Raw genomic sequence first — 16,306 nt, 5'->3', positions numbered from 1 at the left:
AAAATGGTGGTGCTTTTTGTATAAATCTAAAAACAATAGCTTTTATTCAGGTAGATGTTATTGTTAATTTGCAGTGCCATAGTGAGTATCTGTCCCTTGAAAAAAATGGTGCCCATATGATTGATTTTAAATAGAATTATGAACTTGTTGCTTTTTATAACTTTTAAAGGAATTTTTGCTGGTCGTTTCAAGCAGAATGCCTAGAGAGCAAGACTTTTAGATAAGGTGTGGAGAAGACATTGCCTACTGACTACTTCTCTTCTGCGTTTTGTCTCATCCATTAGGACATTATACATCTCAACATCTTACTGTGTAGACCTTGGGGGCACCTGGGTCGCTCAGTCAGTTAAACGTCTGACTTCGGCTAAGGTCATGATCTCATGGTTCATGGGTTCAAGCCCCGTGTCGGGCTCTGTGCTGACAGGTAGCTCAGAGCCTGGAGCCTCCTCCAGATTCTGTATCTCCCTCTCTCGCTGACCCTCCCCTGTTCATGCTGTCTCTCTCTCTTTCTCAGAAATAAATAAAATATAAAAAAAATTATGTAGACCTAAAGTTCCATTTTCCAGGGTAAGCAGAGGGAGATGAAGTTGAAAACAGATGTCTTACACATAAGTAGTAGTGCTTTTTATAAGCAGAGTCCAAGGTGACTAGATTCCAGTTTTTGCCTTCTTGGTGATCAGTGCCTTATTCATGACATAGTTTTTGGCAGAAGTACATAGGGCTTAAAACTTTTGAAATGATACTATATTTGCACTTTATGTAATTGAATTTAGGCTTTGTACTCTGCCCATGTCCATGTGCCTAGATGTAACCACAGCAAATTTCAGAGTCAGTGGTATATGGCATTAAGGATTCAGCAAAGTAGCAATTTTTCTTAAAAATAGTTGACTAGGAGAAGGGTATGTGAATCAAAGTGAGGTGACTGTGTCACTAAACTAGATAGGTAACCTTGAGTAAATCAGTTAACCTTTATGTGATTCCCTTTTTTCTAACATCTTAGTTTCTCAGTACTTAGAGTATTAGTAAAACATATTTTGAAATGAAGAACTAGTGAGTTGAGGCTAAGACACAAGGTAAAATAAAATAGTGTCCTGTGTGTTTTAGGTAAATCACATTATACAGTAAAAATAGTGATTTGGAAAATACCATTTTTCTAAAGCTTTTAAGAGTTTTTAAAAACATTTTCAAATGTTGGGGCACCTGGTAGGCTCAGTTGGAAGAAGAGCAGGCAACGTTTGATCTCGGGGTTATGAATTCAAGCCCCACATTGGGTATTAAGATTACTGAAAATAAATAAGTGAACTTAAAAAGACATTTCATATGTCTAAAGCAGTGCACCTTAAACTTTTTTGTGCATAGGATTTACCTAGGGATTTCTTTTTAACTTTTATTTAAATTCTTGTTAGTTAACATAGAGTGTGTAATACTAGAATTTAGTGATTTATCACATATAATACCTGGTGCTCATCACAAGTGCCCTCCTTAATACCCATCACCCATTTAGCGTTCCCCAGCCTACCTTCCTTCTAGCAGCGCTCAGTTTGTTCTCTGTTGTTAAGAGTCTCTTATGATATGCTTCCCTCTATTTTCTACCCCCTATATATTCATCTCTTTTGTTTAAATTCCACATATGAGTGAAATCGTAATGGTATTGGACTTAGCATAATATACTCTAGCTCCATACACATTGTTGCAAATGGCAAGATCTCATTCTTTTTAATGGTTGAGTAATATTCCTCTCTCTCTCTCTCCCTCTCTCTCTCTCTCTCTCTGTGTGTGTGTGTGTGTGTGTGTGTACGTACGTACGTACACCACATTTCTTTATCCATTCATCAGTTGATGGGCATTTGGGCTCTTTCCATAATTTGGCTATTGTTGATAATACTGCTATAAATATCAGGGTGCACATACCGCTTCAGATCAGTATTTTTTTATCCTTTGGGTAAATACCTAGTAATAACTGGGTTGTAGGGTAGTTCTATTTTTAGTTTTTTTGAGGAACCTTTCTACTGTTTCCCAGAGTGGCTGCACCATTTTGCATTCCTACTAGCAGTGTAAGCTAGTTCCACCTAGGGATCTTGTTAAAATTCAGATTCTGATTCACTAAGTATGGCATGGGGCTGAGAGCCTGCATTTCTACCTGTTTCTAGATGATACTTTTGGTATTGGTTCAGAAACCACAATTTAAGTAGTTAAGAGTTTAAAGGATAAACATGAATTTATGGGTAAATGTTTTTTTGACTGATTTGATTTGGGACTGGGGTACTTTTAATAAGACCTTTCAGAATCTTAGGAAGACCTTAGGTGAGCAACATTATCTCCATTGTGAGACAATTGTAGAGTCAGAGTACAAACAAACAACTTTTATGACTCTGCCATATGTTCTAAAAGTTGAAAGTCTCAGGAGTGCCATCTCCATTTGGAATGGATGGCCTTCAGAGCCAGTTTCTGGCACAATACTTAGATCTTGCCCTTAAGAGAAATATTGCACAATCAAGTTTAATGAAGCTTTGTACCCAGACTCATTATCATGGTTTTATTTTAGCTTCGGTTTTGTCCAGCCCTCCACATTTTTCAGTCATTATATTGAATTTCTTAGTTTTACTTAAACTTTCAGCAGCCTGAAAGATATTTGAAATGGCATCCAGAATAACCAGAATAATTTTGGTATCTTTAATAGTAATGAGGTTCATCAGCAATTCTATTATGTCATAGTGAATGAAGTATATGATCTGTTCCACTGTTCTGTCACTTGTATAGTTAGTTGGTCACAGTCCATATAGCTTCTTTTTGTATCTTAAAGCCTGCCATAGAGGGACATGTGGCTGGCTCAGTTGGTAGAACATGGAACTTTTGATCTTAAAGTCTGCTTTAGAACATCAAAAGAGGAATGACATTGCCAGTCATTGTCTAGGCAGAAATTAAAATGCTTTACTCCCACCCCTATTTAAATCAGAAATTTGGCAATGGGTTAGTGTAATGGTAAATTGAATTATGTGTGTATATTTTTAAACTCTCTATTTTGTAATAATTGTAGATTCATGTGTCATTTAATTGATACTAGATTATAATGATACTCTCAGTAGATTATAGTAAAAAGAGATCCCATATAGTCTTCACCCAGTTTCCCCCATTGGTAATATCATGATAATGTAAGTATTACAGTCAAGACATTCATATAGTCTATCAAACTTATTCAGATTTTACCAGTTTTAGATGCACTCATTTGTGTATATGTACATTTAGTTCTGTGCACTTTAATCACATATTGATTCATAAATCCACCACTGTATTCAAGATACAGAATAATTCCAGTCACCCCAAGGATCCATCATGTTCCTTCCCCTTTTTATAGAGCCACACTCTACTCTCCTCCTCCCCCCACCCCTAACTCCAGGGGGTCATTAATCTGTTCTCTGTCTCTAATTTTGTCATTTCAGGAAAGTTATATAAATGCACCCTTTGAAATTGCCTTGTTTTGCTCATTATAATTTTATTAAGATCCATCCAAATTGAGCTCATGTCTAATGGTTACTTCTTTCTCATGTTTTTTCCTTCTTTTCATTTTGAGTAACATTCCATGGTATGCGTGTCTACCCCATCATCTGAGTTGTTTCCATTTGGAGTGGCTATTATTAATAAAGCTGCTAGGAACATTTGTCTATGGATTTTTGGGTGAATGTAAGTTTTCATTTCTCTGGGAAAGTAAGTGCATGTTTAATTTTATAAGAAATTGCCTCTATTTTCTAGAATGGCTGTACCATTTTACATTCCTACCAGTAATGTGTGATTGGTCCAGTTTCCACATTTTTGCTGTCATTTGGTGTTACCATGATTTTTTTATTTTAGCTATTCTGATAAATATATAGTAGTGTCTCATTGTGGTTTTTTTTTTTTTTTTTTTTTTTTTTTTACAAATAGTTTATTGTCAGATTGGTTTCCATATAACACCCAGTGCTCATCCCCACAAGTGCCCTCCTCCATGCCCATTTCCCCCCACCCTCCCACATCCGTCAGTCTTCAGTTTGTTTCTCAGCATTCAAGAGTCTCTCATGGTTTGCCTCTCTCCCTTTCCCCCAACATTTCCCCCATTCTTCTCCCCCATGGTCCTCAGTTAAGTTCCTCCTAATCCTCATAATACGTGCAAACATATGATATTTGTCTTTCTCTGCCTGACTAATTTCGCTAAGCATAACACCCTGAAGGTCTATCCATGTTCTCATTGTGGTTTAATTTGCATTTAGGTAATGGCTAATGACGTTGAACATATTTTTACATGCTTAGTACTTGGCATTTTCAGTGAAATATCTTTTCGTGTCTTTTGCCCATTTTCTAATTGGATGCTTTTTTACTGTTGGATTTTCAGAGTTCTTAATAATATTCTAGATGCAGGTCCTTTGTTAGTATTGTGGTTTGTAAATATTTTTTCCCTAGTTGGTAGCTTGTCTTTTCATTTTCTTATTAACACAGGTGTTTTGCAGAACAAAGATTTTTTAGTTTTGACAAGATTCCAGATTGCATATAAGTTTTTAATACAAGAGGATAACTTTTCCTCCATTGTATTAGAAAAAATTTTTTAATGTTTATTTTTGAGCAGACCATGAGCGGGGGAGGGGCAGAGAGTGCGGGAGACACAGAATCTGAAGCAGGCTCCAGGCTCTGAGCTGTGTCAGCACAGTGCCCGAAATGGGGTTCAAACCCATGAACTGTGAAATCTGAGTTGAAGTTGGATGCTTATCTGACCGGGCCATCCCAGGTGCTCCTCCTTCCTGTTCTTACTTGAACTTTAGTCCAGGGTGGGGGGGCGGGGGTGTGGAGACAGATTAAACTTAAGTAAAAATGGAGCAGTAGTGGTTGTGGTAGGGAACAAGTTTTGTTTTCTGCCCCATAGCCCTTGAGGCCATTGCATAGATGCTTTGTTCTGTGGAGCCCAGTTTGTAAAACCACTGAATTAGAGTATTGTTTATACCAGGAAGTACTGTTTTAACAAATCTATGAGAAGGTCCATTTGTCAATGTATATAGCCAAATGAAAGATCTAAGAAAAATTTGAAGTATTATTTAATGATGTGAAATTTGTAATTTTGGGACTCTTGCAACTCTAGAACACTGCATATTGGCTTCTATGTGCTTTCTTTCACCCATCATAGACCGTGCAAGGAAAGGAGAAGTCTGGCAGTAGTTTGATAATGTGTTACATGTGAGTCTAGGTTTTAGCTGTGAAGGATTTATAGATAAATTAGGGATAGTAATAAATGAAAAGATAAATCACCCAAATAAAATGACATTCCATAGTCTAGGAATACTACTTGAATGTTTATTCTGGCCTTGGGCCTCTGGTGTGGGTTACACAAAGGTTTGGGCACTTGACCAGAGGTAGTTTGAAAACAAATTTTCAGCTTTTCACTTTCCTTATGTACTTTTTACTAAAATTCCTTTGCCCTGGGATGTTTTAGATCCATTCTTTTCCTCATACACCTTAAATGAACGTTTCAAATGTATCTTGAGCTTATCAGTCAGCATTAGTCATTAAGATACGAGAAGCTTTTGCCTATTGTGCTTTATTTAAGAATTTAATGTTTATATAAATGTTTCTTTTTATATGACATGTTTACACATTTACAGAAAAGTTCAGAAAATACGTAAAGCTAAATTTTTTAGTTACCTGTGTAACTACTGCTCAGTTCAAGAAATTGAACTTTGATTCAAGTCCCCAAGTGTCTCTTCTTGATCATATCCCTCTATAAGTGAGCACAATCTGACTTTTATGTTAGTCACGTCCTTGTTTGGCATTACAGTATTACTCTAGAAGTCTGAATTCTTCTACATTGCAGTTTAACCTGCTTTATACGTTTGTATAAATGGAATCCTGTATTATGTATTCTTTCGTGCACAGTTGTTTTTACTCAGTGTCATATGTTCAGGATCTATCCCTGTTGTTTGTGGCAGTATTTCTTTTCATTGCTGTATATATTCCATTATGTGAATAAACCGCTGCTTATCTATTCTGTTGTCAGACATTGAGTGTGTGTATGTATGTGTGTAGGTTTTTTCAGTTTTGGGGATTGTGAATGATATACTGCTGAGAACACACTTTCATATGTATCCTGGTGTGGCTTGCATTTCTGTGGTAGTAGAATTGCTGGGTAGGAGGATATGCATTTCTTCAACTTGGCTAGATAATACCAAATTAATTTCACAATGATTGTACTGATTCATACTCCCACTCTCACTCAGTGTGTGCATCTGTGTTGTTCCCATCTTTACCCACACTTAGTATTGTTGGACTTAAATTCTTCTAATCTATGAATCTTTTTTTTTAAATTTAAATCCAAGTTGGTTAACAAATGATGTCAAGAATAGAATTTAGTGATTCATCACTTGCATGTAACACCCAGTGCTCATCCCAGCAAGTGTCCTCCTTAATGCCCCTTGTCCATTTAGCCCAGCCCCCCACCTGATACCCCTGCAGCAACCTTCAGTTTGTTCTCCGTATTTAAGAGCCTTTTATGATTTGTCTCCCTCACTGTTTTTATATTATTTTTGTTTCCCTTCCCTTATGTTCATCTGTTTTGTATCTTAAATTCTGCATGAGTGAAATCATACTTGTTTTGCTCTGACTTATGTTGCTTAGGCATAATATACTCTAGTTCTGTCCACGTTGTTGCAAATGGCAAGATTTCATTCTTTTTCATCATCAAGTAATATTTCAGTGTGTGTGTGTGTGGGGGGGCTTGTATGTATGTACGTGTGTGTGTGTGTGTGTGTGTGTGTGTGTATGTACCGCATCTCTCTGTTGATAGACATGTGGGCCCTTTCCATACTTTGGCTCTTGTTGATAGTGCTGCTATAAACATTGGGGTGCATGTATCCCTTTGAATCAGTATATTTGTATCCTTTGGATAAATAACTAGCAGTGCAATTGCTGGGTCATAGGTATTTTTAATTTTTTGAGGAACCTCCATACTGTTTTCCGGAGTGGCTGCACCAGTTTGCATTTGTACCAACAGTGGAAAAGAGATCATCTTTCTCCACATCCTCGCCAATATCTGTTGTTGCCTGAGTTGTTAATGTTAGCCATTCTGAAGGGTGTGAGGTGGTATCTCACAGTGGTTTTGATTTGTATTTCCCTGATGATGAGTGGTGTCCAGCATTTTTCATGTGTCTGTTAGCCATCTGAATGTCTTTGGAAAAGCGTCTGTTCATTTCTTTTGCCCATTTCTTCACTGGATTATTTGTTTTTTGGGTGTTGACTTTGATAAGTTCAAAGATTTTGGATACTAACCCTTTATCTGATATGTCATTTGCAGATATCTTCTCCCATTTTGTTGGTTGCATTTTAGTTTTGTTGATTGTTTCCTTCACTGTGTAGAAGCATTTTATCTGGATGAAGTCCCAATAGTTCATTTTTGCTTTTGTTTCCCTTGCCTCTGAAGATATGTCAATTAAGAAGTTGCTGTGGTCAGCGTCAAAAAGGTTGTTGCTTGTTTTCTTCTCTAGGATTTTGTTGGCTTCCTGTTTTATGTTTAGGTCTTCCATCTATTTTGAGTTTATTTTTGTGTATGTTGTAAGAAAGTGGTCCAGGTTCATTATTCTGCATGTCGCTGTTCAGTTTTCCCAATACCATTTACTAAAGACTGTCTCTTTTCCAGAGATTTGGGTAATCTTTTCTGCTTTGTCAAAGATTAGTTGGCCATGTTTGTGGGTCCACTTCTGGGTTCTCTATTCTGTTCCACCGATCTATGTGTCTGTTTTTGTGCCATTACCATACTACCTTGATGATTACAGCTTTGTAATACAGCTTGAAGTCCAGAATTGTGATGCCTCCAGTTTTGGGTTTTTTTCAGGATTATCTTGGCTATTTAGCGTCTTTTCTGCTTCCATACAAATTTTAGGATTATTTGTTCTAACTCGGTGAAGAATGCTGGTGTTATTTTGATAGAGATTGCATTGAATATGTAGACTGCTTTGGGTAGTATCAACATTTTAACAATATTTGTTCTTCCAGTCCATGAACATGGAATGTTTTTCCATTTTTTGTGTGTCTTCAATTTCTTTCATAAGCTTCCTATAGTTTTCAGTGTATAGATTTTTCACCTCTTGGTTAGGTTTATTCCTAGATATTTTATGTTTTTTTGGTGTAATTATAAATGGGATCAATTCCTTGATTTCTCTTTCTGCTTCATTATTGGTATATAGAAATGCAACCAATTTCTGTATATTGATTTTATATCCTGCGGCTTTGCTGAATTCATGTGTCAGTTCTAGCAGTTTTTTGGTGGAGTCTTTTGGGTTTTCCACATAGAGTATCATTTTATCTGTGAAGAGTGAACGTTTGATTTCCTTCTTGTCACATAGAGTATCATGTTATCTGTGAAGAATGAACGTTTGATTTCCTTCTTGTCGAATTGGATACCTTTTATTTCTTTATGTTTTCTGATTGCTGAGGCTAGGACTTCCAACACTATGTTGAATAACAGTGTTGAGAGTGGTTATCTTTGTCATGTTCCCGACCTTAGGGGGAAAGCTCTGTTTTTCCCCATTAAGGATAATATTAGTGGTAGGTCTTTCGTATATGGCTTTTATGATCTTGAGGTATGATCCTTCTATCCCTACTTTCTTGAGGGTTTTTATCAACAAGGGATGCTGTATTTTGTCAAGTGCTTTTTCTGCATCTATTGAGAGCATCATGCGGTTTATTTTTTCTTTTATTAATGTGATGTATCCCATTGATTGGTTTGCAGATATTGAACCAGTCCTGCATCCCAGGAATAAATCCTTCTTGATTGTGGTGAATAATTCTTTTAATGTATTGTTGGATCCGGTTTGCTTGTATCTTGTTGAGAATTTTTGCTTCTCTTTTCATCAGGGATATTGGTCTGGGGTTCTTCTTTTTAGTGGGGTCTTTGTCTGGTTTTGGAATCAAGGTAATGCTGGTCTCGTAAAATGACTTTGGAAATTTTTTTTCTATTTCTAATTTTTGGAATAGCTTCAAAAGAATAGATGCTAACTCTTTAAATGGTAGAATTCCCCTGGAAAGGTATCTAGCCCTGGACTCTTGTTTGTTGGGATATTTTTGATTACTGATTCAATTTCTTTACTGGTTATGAGCCTGTTCAAATTTTCTAGGAATATTTTCTAGGAAGAATATTTCAGTTTTGGTAGTTTTATATGTTTCTAGGAATTTGTCAGTTTCTTCCAGATTATGTAATTTATTGGTATATAAATTGCTGTTAATAGTCTCTTATTGTTTGTATTTCTGTGGTGTTGGTTGTCATCTCTCCTGTTTCATTCATGATTTTTATTTATTTGCTTCATTTCCTTTTTCTTATTGATAAGTCTGGCTAGGGGATTATGAATTTCATTAATTCTTTCAAAGAAGCAACTCTTGGTTTTATTGATCTGTTCTACTGTTATTTTAATTTCAGTATCATTGATTTCGTCTCTTATCTTTACTATTTTCTTTTTTTCTGCTGGTTTGGGGCTTTATTTGTTGTTCTTTTTCCAGTTCTTATAGGTGTAAGTTTAGGTTGTGAATTTGAGATCTTTCATTCTCCTTTAGGAAGGCCTGGGTTGCTATATATTTCCCACTTATGACTACCTTTGCTGCATCCCAAAGGTTTTGGGCTGTCGTGTTTTCATTTTCATTATTTTCATTGGCTTCAGTATATTTTTAAATCTCCTCTTTCATCTCTTGGTTAAACCATTCATTCTTCACTAGGGTGTTCTTTAATCTCGAAGTATTCATGGTGTTTCCAGATTTTTTCTTGTGGTTGATTTCGAGTTTCATAGTGGTGTGGTGTGAAAATATGCAAGGTACAATCTCTATCTTTTTGTACTTGTTGAGGGCTGATTTGTGTCCCAGTGTGTGATCTGTTCTGGAGATTGTTCCATATGCACTCGAGAAAAATGTGTATTCTGCTGCTTTAGGATGAAATGCTCTGAATATATCTGTTAAGTCCATCCAGTCCAGTGTGTCACTCAAAGCCATTGTTTCCTTGTTGATTTTCTGCTTAGATAATCTGTCCATTGCTGTAAGTAGGCTATTGAAGTCTCCTACTACTGTGGTATTATTGTCATTGAGTTTCTTTATATTTGTGATTAATTGAGTTACATATTTTGTTTTTTTCACATTGGGGGCATAAATGTTTACACTTGTTAGCTCTTCTTGGTAGATAGACCCCTTAATTATGATATAATGCCCTTCATCTGTCATTAGTCTTTATTTTAAAATCTTGTTTGATATAAGCATAGTTACTGCAGCTTTCTTTTGATGACTTTTGGGATGATAGATCCTCTTACTTTCAATATGGAGGTGTCTTAGGTATTAAATGGGTCTCTTGTAAGCAGCATATAGATGAGTCTTACTTTTTTATGCATTTTGATACCCTGTGTATTTTGATTGGAGCGTTTAGTTGGCATTTTGTTGCCTATAGACTTGGTGGTGGTCTCTGGTCCTTTCTAGTCTTTGTTGCTTTGGGTCTTTTTTGTTTTGTTTTGTCTATTCTCCACTCAAAGAATTCTCCTTAAAATTTCTTGCAGGCCTGGTTTAGTGGTCATCAACTCCTCTAGTTTTTGTTTGTCTGGGAAACTCCTTATTTCCCTTTCTATTTTGAATAACAGCCTTGCTGGATTAAGAATTCTTGGCTTCATATTTTTCCAATTCAGCACATTGAATATATCTTGCCACTCCTTTTGGTCTGCCAAGTGTCTGGATAGGTCTGCTGTGAATCTGATTAGGCTTCCCTTATAAGTTAAGGACTATTTTCCCCCTTGCTGCTTTCAAAATTCTTTGTCTGTGCATTTTGTGAATTTGACTATGATATGCCTTGGTGATAGTCAGTTTTTGTTGAATCTAATGGGAGTTCTCTATGCTTCTTGGATTTTGATGTCCGTGTCCTTTCCTAGTTTAGGAAAGTTTTCTGCTATAATTTGCTGACATGAACCATCTGTCCTTTTTCTCTCTCTTCATCTTCGGAGACTCCCATGATTCAGATGTTATTCCTTTTTAAAAAGTCACTGAGTTCTCTTAAGTCTGGTATCATGCTCATTTGTCTTTGTTTCCCTCTTTTCCTGTTTCATTATTCTCCATAGTTTATCTTCTAGATCACTAATATGCTGCTCTGCTTCATCCATCCTTGCCATCATGGTGTCTATTTGAGATTGCATCTCGGTTATACCTTTTTTAATTCCGTCCTAACTAGATTTTACTTCTTTTATCTTTGCAGAAAGGGATTCTTTTTTTTTTTTTTCCAACCGCAGCTGGTATTCCTATTAATTGTGATTCTGAATTCTAGTTCACACTTCTTGCTTGTAGCTATGTTAAGCCACTGGCTGCCGTTTCTTCCTGTTCTTTCTTTTGGGGTGAATTCCTTCGCTTTGCATTTTGGAAGAATAAAAAAATTAAGAAAATACTATTAAAATAAAAAAGACAAGGAAAAAAATCAAAGGAAGCTATATCCTAGGTGTGTTTTGGTCTGCTTGTTGAAAGAAGCTCGATAGAATAGAGAAAAAAGGGAAAGAAAAGAAACAAATGGTAAAAAAAAGAATCTAAATTAATATATATAATAAAATAGAGTAAATTGAAATAGAAAATAGAATAACAAATTAAAAAATAAAGTAAAAAGTAATTTAAATAGAAAGTTAAAAAAAGAAAAATAAAATTTTTTCCTTCTGTATCCAAGAAAAAGAAAGGAAAAAAAAAAGAAAACAAAAAGAGTAGCGAAAAAAAGAAAAAAGAAAGAATAAATGAACCCGCAAACAGAATGAAACCCGAATGAAAGTACATTCAGTTTACCCTAGAACTGAAACCGAAGCCCTCTATGGTCTGTGCACTAAATAGGTAGAGGGACTTGTGTTGGTCTTCTAGGGGATGTACTTGGAGGGAGCAGTGAGTGGGGCTTGGTGCAATGGCTCTGTTCTCCACTAGGTGGTGCTACTTAGCTTAGTGATGTAGATCAGTGTGGTGCACGTTTTGCAGGAGCAGTAGAAATGGCTTTACCCAGCTACCTAGTTTCTGGCACAGGAACTTAGAGCTCTCACTGATCAGCGATCAAGCACTCCTCCTTTGTCTCTGGCCTCCGTCCATTCCCTGCCTGTACCCTGTCCATGTCCAAGCTGTCTCTCTGCCAGGTGGTACCTCTCTCCAGTTCTATCTCAGATGGGATTGTATTTCAAAACCCCACACTTCAGAGACCCCCATGGCTTGGACCTGCACTGACTCTCTGGGGGAGGGCCTCGTTGAAGAATGGCTGGGTCCTGGCTTGACCCAGCAAATGTTTGTGCAGTTGCGCATCAGCATAGGTTCAGAAATTACGGCAAATCACAGCACACAGCTGGTGCCAGGTTTCACCGCACTTTGGCATCTGTCCCAGTATCAGCAAATGTGGCTGTTCTCCAGGGTCAGCTGGGACCTTTGCCTGTGGGGAGGCCATATGTCCTCTACCAAATGCATCGCAGACAGAGGAAATGTTTCTCCCCGTGTGGCCCATGGGCCCCTCAGACCCTGCTGCCTGCTTCTGGGGATTTGCCCTATTCTTCTCCAGAACAGCACCAGGCACTGAGCTCTAGAACTTCAGACTCTGCACTCCACTGTTTATAGAATCCTGGTGGTATTGAAACCCTCTCCTTTCTTCCCGTCAGTGGTTTTGGGGAACAGGTTTTTTTTTTTTTGTTTTGTTTTGTTCAGTCCCCTGCGAGTGTTTTCATTCTTTTTCTCTCTTTCTCTCCAGCCACTTTCAGGGGAGTGTTTTTCCTGTACACTCCCAGTGTGCCACACTTTCCCCCTTTCTCTGTCCTTTCTCCACAAAAATAGCTCCCTACTGTCGGTGGCTTTTCTCTCCCCCAGATCACCTCTCTGTCCTCATACCTTCTGAGGTCTGTGGCTCCAAGTTGTGCAGATTGTTGTGTTAATCCTCAGATCAATTTCCTAGGTGTGCAAAATGGTTTGGTGCTGATGTAGCTACATTTCAGGAAGGAGACAAGCTGAGGGTCTCCATGCTGCTCTTCCATCTTGATTGCAATCGCAATCTAATGAATCTTCGTTCAAGGTTATTTTTGAAAGATGTTACCCTCATATCACCTTTACTCAAGGAGTTAAATTCCAACCAGCATTAAGTCTTGTTAATCAGAATGTTTTTTAGACTTTTAAAGACTCGTCAAAGAGATTGAATATTCTATAATCTGACTATAGTCAGAGAGTGAAATGTATATTGTCACCAAAACTGAAAAATAGGTTGCTTTATGGCTACTGTTACTTTCCTTCAGATTCAGTATTATCATAGCTAGTTTAATCTGAAATATTTTGCTAAGTTGTGTATTAAATTGGGATTTGTTTAGGTTTGCTTCATCAGGAAATGGGATAATTTTTTTTTCTTGTCATCTACCTTCTATAGTTGTGCAGTGACCCTTTATGTCAGTGAAGAACAAAGCCTTTGTCTGTCTCTTGCTTCTTTACTTGGGTGACTGAGGCTCTCTGATTATAAAGAGAAAAGGAATTAGTGATTCCCTATTATCCTTTCCAGCTTAGGTGTTGTGGAAATAGGATTGCTATTGTGGAATTTCTGAGGTTACACACATTTGAGAAAACTTGAATCATCAGAAATCTCAAAAATGACAGAAAAGTAATATGTTTACCGTGTAAAAGAAAATACCACTTATTCTTTCCACTTATTTTGTGTCTCCAATTTAAGTTATGTAATTGTGTTATTTCATTAAGTAATATGTAGATTGGTTCACAGTTAGCAGTGAAGATCTTGTAGGCCCAATAATATATGTTTAATTTTGTTGAATCTTCCTTCCCAGTTTGTGTAGCCTTTGTTTCTTTTTCTTGTCTTAATTGCATTAGCTAGGACTTCCAGTATCATATTGAAAAGCAGTGGTCAGAGAGGGCATCCATACCTAGTTATCATCCATACTTGGTCTTAGTGGGAAAACTTTTAGAATGACTATGATGAGTATGATGTTAGTTGTAGATTTTTTATAGAGTCTGTACTTCTGGACCATAGACTTAACACATGCTTCTCAGTTTTTCTTAATTCTTCTTAGGACAGGATGGCTGTAGTAGGCTGGAGTTGGGTATTCTTCCTCCAGGTCAGTGAGACTCTAGTTAAATAGTTTCTCCTGAGCACATAACTTCTTGAGAACAGAGTGCTGCTGACTGTCTCAAAATGGTTCCTTTTCTCCACCCTCTGACAGAAAGAGGAGATGCTTTTTCTCTAGTATTCACTTTGAGAACTCATGTAGTATCAGGTATGACTGTCCTGGGACCAGCCTTTTATTTCATGCTTTTTTGTCAGCATCATTCAGTGCTTTGCAAGCACAGCCACATGCTCCTAGTTTTACAATTCTAGCTTTGTTTCCTTTAATGTTAACTTACAGTAGCTGAAAGTGACAACATAAATTTGTCATATAAATGCGTGTTTATGTGTTATATAGTTATATGTGTTATACGTGTTATATAGTGCTGATCTAGCTGTGTTTCAAGAAGGAGACAAGCTGAGGGTTTCCATACTGCTCTGCCATGTTGATCACAGTCTCAGTCTAATGAATCATTAGATTGTGTATTAGTTCATAGATTGCAAAGTATGTGATCCAAGTCACCTAGAGAGGTCTTTTTTTTTTTTTTTTGTCAGAAAACCTTAACCTTAACTTAGCTATTATATTCACATAATAGCTTAGATAACATTATAATGAAAATCACAAAATATGTTCTAAGGTGCATTCTCCTGTGTTACAGTCTTTCCCTTTCAAAAGGGCTATTTCTGCAGCACAAGAAATTAGAAATTACTAGAATGCCATTTGAAAACTTTATATCTGGAAACTAAATGTGACATAAGTTTATACTTACTATTTAAAGAGTAAAAATTTCTCATACCAGTGGAAAGTCTTAGGAATTACTACATTTTCAGTACTCATAAAACTTGAAGAGGAAATTGAAAAAACTTTTCAATGTTGTTTTTTAAAATTTTTCCTTAGGTTTCTAGTTGTTTTAAGCATTGAGTCATACTTAAGAATTTTTTTTTTTGTCTTTTTATGTGACTAAAAGGGCCTAATCTGCAAGTGAACAAAATCTGGCCCACAACATCATAATATATAGTATATCTAAAGATACTGTGGATGAAGAAATGCTTACCACTAAACTGTTAATATATTTTCGAAGCGTTGGAATCTTCACAGTAGGCCAGAATGGGCCTTTTATTGTCTTACGCATTCATGATTCTTCCGTGTTATGAGTTTGTAATCTGAGCTTTTGTTACAAATCAAAGAAAAAGATGCGTTTTTAAAAAATTTAGTACATTTATTACTTACCATTCAGTATTAATTTCTGAAGCTCTTATGAGCAACTTCTAAATTCTGTTCAGATTTACTCCCAGGGTAGTTATTTATATGAAGTAATATATGTCAGATTATTTTGTCTTTAGGAAAATTAAAATGCCAATAAAATATTTTATTAATCACTTCTCTGTATTTGTGGCTTTAGGGAATAGATACATTTTAAGAAAATGGATATCATGGTTTTCATTAAATTTTAAGGTTTTCTTCTCTTTACTAAGATATGTTACTTGCTTGGTTAGATTGCAGTTTATTTGAATATATGGTAATCAGGTAAATAGCCTTGGCCAGATACATGAACTGAAGGACAAATAAGCTCAATGTTTTTGGAACGTGAGGGATAACTATTTCTTACTTTCAAAAACCTTAACTTTCAACAGAGCAGATATTTTAAGTCTTTAGGTAGGTTAAACTTAAAACTTCAGTATCCAAACACCAACATTTTGCTCTTCTATGAACTATTTCAAGTTCTTAACAGTTAGAATGTTGCAATAGGTACTTGTTAATTGGTGCTAAAGGGCTCCTCATTTTCTTGACTAAATAAGACCTTAAGGATAAGGTTCTTAACGTGTTCTTGAAAAGGGGTGCCTGGGTGGCTCAGTTGGTTAAGTGTCCAGCTCTTGGTTTTGGCTCGGGTCATGATCTCACGGTTTCGTGAGTTTGAGCCCCACATCGATCTTTGTGCTGATGGTGTGAGCCTGCTTGTTCTCATTCTCTCTCCCTCTCTCTCCCTCTCTCTCTCTCTCCCCCTCCCTCCCTCCCTCTCTCTCTCTCCCTCTCTCTCTCTCTCTCTCCCCCTCCCTCCCTCCCTCTCTCTCTTTCTCTCTCTCTCTGTCTCTCCCCCTTTCTCTCTCTCTGTCTCTCCCCCTTTCTCCCTGTCTCTCTGCCCCTCCCCTACTCATGCTATCTCTGTCTCTCTCAGAATAATTAAGTTAAGAAAAAATATTTGAGGGAACAAATGAAGCACCATCTTG

The 16,306-nt window shown here is 36.8% G+C and overlaps 1 protein-coding gene across 1 annotated transcript in view; it reads left to right on the top strand.

The window, feature by feature from the left end:
* The window catches only part of SCAF8 (SR-related CTD associated factor 8), a 95,546-nt gene that overhangs the window by 40,080 nt on the left and 39,160 nt on the right, over nucleotides 1-16,306 (top strand).

The sequence above is a fragment of the Hyaena hyaena genome, unplaced genomic scaffold, assembly GCF_003009895.1.
Source record: "Hyaena hyaena isolate Hyena2069 unplaced genomic scaffold, ASM300989v1 scaffold_81, whole genome shotgun sequence".
In the NCBI taxonomy this organism is placed as follows: Eukaryota; Metazoa; Chordata; class Mammalia; order Carnivora; family Hyaenidae; genus Hyaena; species Hyaena hyaena.
Note: the sequence above shows the minus strand (reverse complement) of the source record. Positions and strands in the feature narration are given on the sequence as shown.